This window comes from Fundulus heteroclitus, chromosome 17 (assembly GCF_011125445.2).
Source record: "Fundulus heteroclitus isolate FHET01 chromosome 17, MU-UCD_Fhet_4.1, whole genome shotgun sequence".
Classification (NCBI taxonomy): Eukaryota; Metazoa; Chordata; class Actinopteri; order Cyprinodontiformes; family Fundulidae; genus Fundulus; species Fundulus heteroclitus.
In genome coordinates this window covers 8,969,034-8,977,047 of record NC_046377.1, presented here as the reverse complement: position 1 = coordinate 8,977,047, position 8,014 = coordinate 8,969,034, and the positions used below count along the sequence as shown (strand labels likewise).

General features: G+C 42.0%; 1 long non-coding RNA gene across 1 annotated transcript; it reads left to right on the top strand.

The window, feature by feature from the left end:
* Nucleotides 1-3,949: 3,949 nt before the first annotated feature.
* On the top strand, nt 3,950-4,768 carry LOC118566542. The gene is made up of 3 exons (XR_004933095.1): nt 3,950-4,053; nt 4,312-4,389; nt 4,547-4,768. It is a non-coding gene; the product is annotated as an uncharacterized LOC118566542 (long non-coding RNA).
* The last annotated feature ends 3,246 nt before the right edge of the window (nt 4,769-8,014 follow it).

The following is an 8,014-nucleotide window of genomic DNA, read 5'->3' as shown; positions in this document are numbered from 1 at the left end:
GAAAAGTGAATTTATGCAGCCTTTTTAAAAAAAAAAAAAAAAAAAAAAAAAAGAAGCATTTGTTACTAGTGACCTAACAGGCAGACCCTGTGGAATTAGAAGTGAAGCGCGAGGATGTGCTCCAGATTTTTCCGCGAGAAAAACATGGCATGCTAACTAGAGAGAGCGTGCGCTGCAGGATATCAGATTTTTTATTTTTTTTCCCAAAATAATCTAATTCTAATTCAGAAATGCACAGACCAATTATAAATTAAAAATGCATTCTATGGCCACATTATGCAAGCGTGTGACACTCCAATATTTGCGGGATGAATGTGAGCTACGGAGCGGCTCACCACATCCTGATGTGAGATAATTAAACAACTAATAATCTGTGACAGTGTGATCTCTTTAAAAAATATATAAGGATATCATTTTAAGCATGGTTGAGAGTAATGGGGAAGGAGGCGGCTTATTGCAGAATGCACAGTCGTGAATTTTACAGCTCAGCTCTGGCTGACTGCTGGGCCCTAGCTTTCCTAAATATTTGCAACAGATTTTTTTTTTTTTTTTTTTTTTCTTCTTCCCCTTACAGAACAATGGCCCCTTTCAGTAAAAGCAGGTCCCGTAACCCTCGAAGCAACCGCGAGGTCAGGGCGAATAAACATGCCGGGCCGCGCCAAACTGAGGAGCTCAAGTGATTCCAGGGGCAAGGCCTGCTACATACCAAGGTGCTCGGCTCTCTCCTCCTCAGCACCTCTGTCTGAGTGCAGACAGATGTTTCAAGCCCGGCTTAAAAAAAAAAGAAGGGGGAAGCGGGGACCAAGGGAGGGAAAACAAGGATGTTTACTTCTACATTTCTTCGTATTTCACCAAAACGAGTCTGCGTTCTCAAACATATTTAGCCACCTACCCAGAACCCTACAGAGTTTTTTTTTTTAAGGAATATTATATGGACTCACCTGCAAATATTACCGTCTTTGGAAGTGCACACGTCTGATTACACTAAAGTCAGCATTTCTTTCAGACCTTTGACATACTAACTAAAAGTTTTTTTCCCCCCTCAGCCTGGACTGCATATGACATTTAAAGCACTTGGACTGATCAAACTTTAACAGGACCGTTCCACTCTAAATAGACACACAGTCTGATGTTTCTATAACCATAATGGTATTTATGAAAACACAAAAATAGCATTTTTATGGTTTTGTGGCATCACGACCAGGTTAGCATTAGCCACGCACAATAACCACATTATAGAGACCAGTCACACCTGGACTAAAATATTCAACAATATTTTTTTTTAAACTGCCAATTTGTGATCTGCAAAGCTTCTCCTTTTTGCGACCACAAAACAAACGATGATTCTTAATTGTCACATAGTATTACCCACGTTTCAGCTCTTTCTCTCTCTCTCTCTTTTTTTTTTAAATGCCAAGCTTAGACAAAGCCTCTCTGTGTGAGGAACAGCAGCTACAGCTGGGCTGAGCGGAGCGAGACATCGATCCATAACCTCGTTCCTTTACACCCCTCTGAGCACTCATTTGGCAGTCAGCAGGCACAGCAGAAGTACATGCCAGAGCTGGCCACTACTCTCCACCCCCCCCCCCCCCCCTAAAAAAAACAGAAAGAAAGAAAAAAAAACTTATATTTTAACCAGTTGTGTTACCTGGTGCTGAGTAATCAAACTTAATTTCATTTTGTTTGTTTTTTTTTAAAGGTAAAATAAAACATAAGCATAGCTTAATTTGAAGGCCAGCGCTGGAAATAATTCCTAGACAACATTTTACTAGAAAAAAAAAAAAACTTTTACATTTTTTGTGAAATCAAGTTAAAATTGCATCAGAAAAAGATACATTTGGTGTTTCTGGGTTAAATTTAGATTTCCTGGGTCTTCATGTGGCATGCAAGGGACTCAGAAATTCAGTGGAGTATTTTCTTTTTAAAACAAGAGAGGACAATAACAAATAAATAAGTAAATAAATAAATAAAAAACTTGAATATTTATGCATATATTAAACAGCACTTAAACATTCTTTTAAAATCACATTAGTCATGAAGGGCCGAGTTAAAAGTATCAAAGCCAAGAGAGGAGACAAGAGACTTGCGTTTAATCTAATCTATGTTCTAATAGTTTGGGAGACATTAATTATTGATAAGGCTGGCAATTGATTGGTTAATAAGATAATGTAATTGAGAAATGAAAATCATCATAGCTGTGTGTGTGTGCGTGTGTGTGTGTGTGTGTGTGTGTGTGTGTGTGCGTGTGTGTGTGTGTGTGTGTGTGTGTGTGTGTCAGCTCCGATCCGAGCCTCGTGGAGCGAGGTGGGTTGGAGTGTGGGGGGCACTGTAGAGAGGGAATGGGGGGGGGGGGGGGTCTTAGGGGATTGCCCCTACACAGGCTTCCATCATTACTGCCACACTATAAAAGCAGAGTGGTGATTAAAAGGACTTGATTGATTTGACTCTCATTGGAATAAGCTGTCCTCTTCCCATCACTGGGATCCGTCTGCAAAAAAGAGAACGTGTTTGTGTGCGTAAATGAAATCAAAACGTAGTTCGCACTGTTCCAAAACACAAGAACAAATATTAGAAAATTGATACGTTGAAAGTTTTGTGCGTATATATGTGTATCGTAGCTTGTAACCAACACACACACACACACACAAACATAATTAAAACGGCAATTACCTGTACGCTTTTTCACTCCTTGTAAATGTGTATATTTACCGTTAAAAATATGTGCTTGCATAGGAATGTGCATTACCCAAGCAGTCGTGTGTGAGTGGGAGCCGTACCGGAGAAGCATGTGCGTGTGTGTGCATGCGTCGTCAAGAGGTGGCCCCACTCCCCTAGTTTTTGCTCGCCTTTTGTCTGCACTCCGCCGCCCCTTACAGCACACACTCTCGTGCATGCGCCCACGCGCGCGCGCGCACGCGTGCACTACTGCACACTCACTCCCAGCATTCCCAACCCATCCGGAGAGCGACGGAGACAGACAGACCCTGCCGGCTGACACAAAAGCTATTGATTTTACTATCTGCCGCGCTGAATGATCTTCCTCGGCCAATTTCTGAATTTAGAAATGAGTTCAATACCAATAATGACAGTGGAAGGATTCTTTAAAAAAAATGTGAGCGTGTGTGGGGGGGTGACCAGGACCAGAGGAAGAAGGGGAGAAGTGGGGGAACCGTGTGTGTTTGGCCTTGGAAAAAAAAAAAAAAAAAAAAAAAGGATATGATTTCTCAAAACGGATGAGTTCAAACAAAGATGACACCAGAGATTTTTAACAGGGAATTCTAACATTTACCCTCATTTCCCTTTCTCTCAATGGGTCATAAATAGAAAGAAGAAGTGGTGGAGGAGTTTGTCCTTCTTCAAACCGTAACAGCTTTCTCTCACCTATTTTTCCCCGCACCGCTCCTCTGCTCTTTATGGCGCGATTTTCAACCTGCGGTCCGAGTTCAGCCCTATATTTCATGCGCCATAAAGGCACTTTGTATTTTCCTCTGGGGATGTCTTCCATAAAAAAAAAAAAAAAAAAAAAAAAAAAAACAGGGGTATATAAAATACTTTAACACAGGCTGTGTTTGCATGTTGGGAAGCTATTTATGTCAAATTAAACAGATATGAAGGGGTACTTAATATAATAATCCAGAGGACAGAAACGTGTTTTCTAGTATGGCATTTCTGAGTGCACATAATCTACCTGGTTATTAAGGAAATAGTTATAAAACCGTGTTTTAAACATGAAAGCATTGCTTTTTTTTTGTTCCTCAAAAAAAAAAAAAAAAAAATCCTGATTTGTATTTCTGACCGTACCTCTTTTTTGATGATAATTTATTTGGGGGGGAGGCAGCCAACGTCTTGGCGACATTGACGCTGTTTAATCAGACGCCCCCCACCTGCCCTGTTGAGGTGTTAATTCGACTCCTCTTCACAGAGAGGGTGTAGATTAATAGATAAGGGAGGTCTGAGGGAGGGTCAAACGCGATACGGCCCTCTGCCGTGTTCGTCTGCTTGTCAGACACCTGCCTGGATTAAGCCGCCGGCTCTCCTCTCCGTTGTGCGCAGGTGAGAGGTCAGCGATTTACCCAGTTCACCCGCTCAGCCTTCAAGGTGGGGTGGATCTGCATAAAGGCTCCTGCATCGCTATGCTTCATGGGGTGGGGGGGGTGAGGGGGTTGCCTGCACAGCGAGAGGTGTGATGCAGGTCCTGCCGTAGAGGATTACTGTATATATACTTTAAGGCTTGGGGAGAGATGAGGACGGGTGAGAATATTGCAAAAAGATGTGGATTTCTACTTTATTTATTCATTTTTTTTTGGTCAGCGTAAACCCTCAAAGGATTTGATGTCTTCGGTTCTATTGAATGAGACGTATTCTTTTCAGGAATCGTCTTGCAGGAAGGTAAGCATGGACTGGTTAACGGTATCAAGGTATTCCAAGGTTTAAAAAAAAAAAAGAAGAAGAAGAAAATAGTCCTTTTCAAACCAGCTCAAATTTTAAGTCACTCTGTTCTTTAACGTATGAGCAGGACTGAGAGGATTTTTTTTTCTCTCTCCAGCTGTCCTGAAGTGAAGAGGAGAAAACTGAACATATTCCCGGGCACTGCGGGCCAGCTGGCTGAAAGGATTCCACACTTTTTCTACCCCTTACAACAAAAGGACAAATTTGACGATTGATGCAGTTGCGATGCACCATAAAGAGGGAAACAGCCAAAACAGACAAGTTTACGTACAAAACAAGCGCTGAAATTACCCTGCGTTTATTGAAACACATCCAAGAAGCCCGCACCCATTTGTCTACACAGTCTGATGTTTGACCAAAAAAATACAGTGTAATAAAAAAAAATACCACTATATGTTTTTGCCATTTTTCCAAAACTGATAATTTGATGACAATTATCATTTAAAGGATTTGAATATCTAAAATATATAAAATGTTCTAGCTTTAGTGAACAAAATATCTAATTTTGCTTGTTGGAGAACACTAAAAATGACTCAGTCTAACAATAAGAATACATATTTACCTTGTTTTGTTTTTAATTTGATTATGAACCAGAATTAATGAATAATTGGGAATGCACGGAACGCATTTGGGCAGCTACATCGACCGTGATGTCACAATCTGACGGGCTTTGGGCAGTAATTTCACTTGTTTGTATAGAATGCATGATTTCTGCTCACAACACTCTATAGCACCTACAAGAAAATGTAGTATTTTTTTATGTGATCTTAAAGTCCAAAAAAATAACCCTATCATATCAGTTGCCTCATTGTTAAGATGGTCATTTTGATATTGCTTCAAATGATACATCATAGATACGAATGATCTGTAAGCAGCATTAGCTCCTAATGACAATTAAGTAAGCATTTGTTTCCTTCACCTTATATTGGCTCTGCAGTAAAGGGCTATTTTTTTCTGTTTTTAATAGGTTTGGCTTGCATTTCATCACTTAGTGTGAAATTACAAAATATGTAGACTGAAAAAACATTGACTTTCCTCACTCAATACAGATTCTATAAAATACAGCTTCAAATACAGATGTATCAATACTGTACTTATAAGGTCAAGATAACAGTGTATACGTAATAAATAATGTGTATCACTCTGCAGTGAATAATTGTTGCATTGCCTGTTTTGAACGCCGCCAACTGGATGATTTGCTGTAAATTTCCGTGATAATACCGTGATACTGTTATATCTTTACTCAAGGTTATCGTACCGTGAGAAACTGACATCAGCCAATGTCTGAACGTCAGCAAACGGAAGAAATAAGGATTGGAGGAAAAAAAGGGGGGGTAAAACAGGACTGAGGGGGGGCGAGTGGGTGGGGGAGAGAAGGGGAAATAATGCATGAAACATGAAACTCTGCAAATTTGACTTATAACAAGCAAAATTACACCCCGCTGTCATTTAAATTATAGCTGCCCTCTATAAAGGTGTCTTTTAGATGCATTAATTGAATTCGGCACTATTTCCCAATAATAATCTGTAAAGTTCAGCCGTCCATCCTTCACGAGATCCCCGCCGTGTACCACAGGAGTATCTATTTCAGTGGCTTAATTTATTTTCATGATTCGCCGATAATGACGGCCATGCAGGCTGTACATCAGAATTAACCTTCATTTCACTGAGGTATATTACGATGACAGTCCCCGACACATTTCACCTACACAAAGGGCATCCCCCCCCCCCCCCTATGTCTCCCTCTTCCTCTCACTTTCTCCCCCCCCCTGCCTCCTCTGCCGCTGCCCCTGCTGTATAATCATCCTCAGCAGACCAAGATTGTTTGATAGCCGATTAATTTTCATAGGAAATCAAGTGGCCGGCTCTCCCTCACTCTTTCTTTATTTCGCCTCCCCTTCTCTCCAAACACATACAGATGCCCCTCTTCGACTGTGCCGAAAAAGCGCTCGAGCCGCGTGACTTTCTCTGTCAATTAGGTGTTTTCTTTAATCTCATCTCACTATTTTTTTTTTCTTCTTCTTCTTCTCTCACAAATTGCATCCCTCACCTCCCCGCCCAGCCCAGCCTCACGTTTCCTGATATCAGCCGCGTGGTTAATTTATTTTGGACGATGCCGATGCAACAAAAGTGCCGTAAATTAATCAGGGGACATCAAGCGAAGGGGGTCTCTAATTTCTATGCAAGCCATTAGGTGTCAGATATAGATTCCGCCATTTGCCATGGTCGCAGTCAAAAGATTTCATTAGGGACCTGACGTCACGTTTCGAAGGCAGCGCCGGATCATTTCTGTCCCATTTTCCCCCTCATGAGCTCTTTGTTCTTCGTTGCTCTGTAGGATCCCTGCCACAAAAGGCCCCTATGCAAATGGCAATAATAGATTTCGCTAAGCGCCCGCCGCTGCGGCATGATAGCCTATTTAGAGGGAAACCAAAGAAACATTCAATTTGTGGCATTAACCAGGGCGCATGCAAAGGTTGCCAAAAAAGTGATTAAGAAATTACAGAATTGCTCCTCTCTGCTTGAAGTTCCTTCTTTCATTTTTTTCTCCTGTTCTCATTGACAAGGCATCTGTAATGAGGAGGGCTGGTAATTAGAATATTCTGGAGAGGTGAGCGCTGCTGGAGCTGGCAGTCGGGAAGACTGATCTCCCCCCCCCCCCCCCCCCCTGTCTGTCTATGCCCGTATTATTTTCTTTCTCTGCCATGAGGGCTTGGGCGCCGAAGAGAGGAAAAACAGCTGTCTGATGACCAGACTCTCCACAGATGTCTCTCACTCTTCTTTGTGCATGCTTGTACAGTATAAACGTGTGGGTGTCAGCGCTTCTGTGCCAGCATATAAATATAATCAATCTCCCATTTACATACAAATAGACTTCTCTCCTTCATCCTAATAATCTGCACAGCATCCTCCGAGAGGGGAAAAATAATATCCCCATCCACAGGACAATTCTGTATTTACCATTAGATGCTTTATTGATTGTTATTTTTTTTTTTTCCGTCTCCGTCAATTTTCCCTCCACTTCATTTTATTATAGGATATTGAAGGCATGCGGGGCTGACATGACAAATACACTTTATTATTTCCTGCCCAATGGGCGATTATAGTTATTGACACTGTCACGTATTTCCCCCTCGTCTTCGGTTATCGTTGCTCATCGCTGTGCAAGCCTGAAAGTCGTGCGAGCGTGCGTGGGGGGCGTGTTCTGACGCCGTGGCAGTCAGTTTGGTAGGCGCAGAGCATATAGGGAGGGCAACATGTGTTTGTGCGACCGGGTGTGTGTGTGTGCCTGTAATGCGTCTCATTCTTTGTCATGTCAATGACGGTGGTGACCGGCAGGGCCCTGACTGAGTGTCAGTCCCACTTTGGACAAACAACTCTGTCAGCATTGCCAGGGGCTTTCGTCCACATATATCATGCAAGGAAAGAGAAAAAAAAAGGGAAAAAGATGAACCTAACAAATGGGTGTGTCACGGCATGCGTGCCTTTTTTGGCCACGGTTCAGTACTGGTACGGTCCAACAGCAAACAGAATGCTGCAAAATGTAAGGTTTCTTGTTTGCTTA